This window comes from Sinocyclocheilus anshuiensis, unplaced genomic scaffold (assembly GCF_001515605.1).
Source record: "Sinocyclocheilus anshuiensis isolate Anshui unplaced genomic scaffold, SAMN03320099.WGS_v1.1 scaffold409, whole genome shotgun sequence".
Lineage (NCBI taxonomy): Eukaryota > Metazoa > Chordata > Actinopteri > Cypriniformes > Cyprinidae > Sinocyclocheilus > Sinocyclocheilus anshuiensis.
Genome location: NW_015540855.1, coordinates 520,315 through 523,587, shown reverse-complemented (window position 1 = coordinate 523,587; position 3,273 = coordinate 520,315).

The window sequence follows — 3,273 nt, the reverse complement described above, 5'->3', positions numbered from 1 at the left end:
TTTTTTTTTAACATTAAAGCATGTCAACATATTCTGTTACACCAAATACACAAAATAATGATCTTTAAAAAACATTATATGACCCCTTTAAAACTGTGAAACGCCAATGCAAACCAACCCCACTAGTGAGGCCTGCATCTGAAAGCAATCCGTTCGCGGTTAATGTAGAAATTAATGCCCACAGAAGATATTAAAAGCATTGGAGATTTCGGGCAAATAAGGTAATCCCCAATTCACTTTACTGTTCTAAAATCCGCGACGTTGTATTCTCACATACATGAACTAGGAAAAGTGCTTGCTGCTGCTGCTAATGGAGCTATATAAATGCAAGGCAGTAAGCTCATTGGCTGCATATGCAGCATGAACCAATCAGCTTGTGCCAAGTCGTTTAAAGGGGTCATATGACATTGCTGAAAAAACATTATGTTGTGTATTTGGTGTAATGCAATGTGTTTATGCGGTTTAAGGTTTAAAAAATACATTATTTTCCACATAATGTACATTATTGTTGCTCCTCTATGCCCCGCCTTTCTGAAATGCGTCGATTTTTACAAAGTTCATCGTTCTGAAAAGCAAGGTGTGCTCTGATTGGTCAGCTATCCAGTGCGTTGTGATTGGCTGAATACCTCAAGCGTGTGACGGAAATGTTACGATCCTTAACACACTGTGATGCCGTCTCCCGGCACGGCGAGACAAAACCAGTATAACCCATTACAAACGAGGCATTTATTGCATCCATGCGTTGCGTATTGTGCCTTCTTTCTTTGCGTGAACATTTGGGTGGTGTTATGCAAATCTTCCCACACAGTGACGTAGAAATGTGGGGGCGTGTTTAAACGAGCCATTTTAGGAGGGTGTGGTTGAGTCTTAACTTTTATAAAGAATATCTCTTTGGATTTGAGACTTTAGTCTGCAACTTTACAGATCTTCTTTATGCACCAAGAGCTTGTAACACTTCAAAGAGAAAGGAAAAATTGAAATCGCATCATATGACCCCTTTGAATATCATCAGTTACTTTAACACCCCGTCAGAATGCGCCATCTAGAGTTTAATGACTGAACTATATATTTATTAAACTTATTTAGTTAACAATATAAGTGAGATATTATGACAGTTTGAAGATCAGAAATGTAATCTTACAGAAATATTTTAGAAAAATGTATACCCCTTTATCAGGTACTTATTCCAATATCCTTGATACACATTTTTAACATCAATAAAACATGGTTTGAAGAAGTCAAGCAAAAATCACCCATATCTATGTGTATGCACTGGGTCATGACAAATAATTCACTTAGACGTCTAATGTGAGCAGACGCATGAACATTTAAGCTAACAATTCTGAAATTATTATCTATTTCCTAAGAACAGTGTATCGCCTTGGCACAGATCACAATACAGTTTATGTCATGTAAGCCCAAAAATGAAAGAATGCAGGAGGCCCACTTCCCACAGACAAGGAGTGGCTTGCTACTGCTGTGTGTCTTGCTCTACTTATGCAAATGTCACTGCATCATCACCTCCGGGATATTACAAACTTGTCCTCACACTATATTTCTCTTTCAAGAAGACAAACCGCACTTGTCAGATTTTATTTCACAGTTTGACAGGCACATGTCACAGACGCTGCTGTAATGTGTGACACACCTGGCTTACTCTGCATGCTAAATGCGATTCTACAGTGTTTCAAATAACTACTGAACTAATCAAAGGTTTGTATGAAACATGTTTTGTTTTGACAGAACGGTTTGAAGTGGGCAGATTAAAGCTCAGCATGACCAGGCCTGTTTGCACCTGGTATTATCATCCATCTCAGGTGTTCCATTACGGGAAAATGTTTTTATATATCAATCATATATTACCGACAATGTTTAATACCCTTGTTTTAGCACAATGGATGTCTGACACTTGCGTAGGCAAACTTTTAATCAACAGCACATTTGCATTTACACTACGACTGCAATGTCGTAACATGCGTTTCTGCCTACCTCCAAACGTGGTTTGAGTCATCAGATCACAAAGCATTTTGGACCCAGTTTAGACCTGTGTTTAGACCTGACCACTCCCCCCTCTTTCTTGTTCCAGTATTACACAGAATTTCCCCAAGTGGAAGGGTCCACCTTACCAACTTTTGGGGGTGGTGGAGACAAACGTGTGGTTCCTCTTTCCTGAACCACATCCTCTCAAAATGAGCTAAACCTGCATTTCCACCTTGACTTGCCACTGCCAACCTGGGGTTTCCAAACAGATCCGCTCCACTTATGGCTTCCTCCTCATCACCACCCTTTGACTTGAAATAATTTTATTCTAATTTTAATTATAGCTGAAGTTATGTAACTGAACTGATACAGAAAATGTGTTGAAACTGATATCACTAAGGGACAGCGGTGAACGCTTGACCGTGTGTGTCCTCCGAGGAAATGAGGAAGGAAGTCTGTATATATGTGCATGTGAGTGAGAGAGAAAGAGAAAGAGAAAGAAAGAAGAGTGTCTGCATTGACAATGAGCCATGTGGCCTTTTGAAACTGTGTATATGAGACTTGTGCATGCAGCTCTTGTTGGTGATCTGTGAGCATGTTTCTCCGGGGCTGTCCCTCTATGCAGGCAGTGGTTAGAGCTCAGGAAATGGTTAGAAGAAAGAAAAAAAAAACTCTGAATCTTGAGGTGTGAACACGCTCATCTAAACTCGTCAAATTTCATAGAATTCTGAAAAACTTTCAGTGTGATAACTTCTTGTCCATTAATATGCTAGTGGGCAAAAATACACCAATGGTGCAATATATCAGGGGGTAAAATATAGGCCTAGAGAAAGTATTTTAAAAAGTTATTACTTGACACTTTGTTCTTGAAATGTGTTGCAGACTGTGCTTTTAATATATACTGTATGAAACATTCTTGATCACACTTTTTTGTATCCGAGTCAAATAATCTGAAATTATTGTATGTTAATGCATTAGTCATAAACACTGGATTTCGGCCTAGAGTAGCACATAGAGCCCAGTGGACAACAATTAAAACACACTTCATGAAATCTCTCACATACACTCAAATGCACCAGTCCTTGCCCATATGGATCCATTTTTAAGATGATACTGAATAATTCTGACTGCGTTGTTAGCTGTTGGGATTAGAGTGAACCAGAGGGAAACCTTACTCTCAGTTAGGACATGAATAATGAAGCACACAGACTCGGACTCAAACACAAACACATACACATACACACACACACACACACACACGCACGCACACGCACACACACACACACACACACA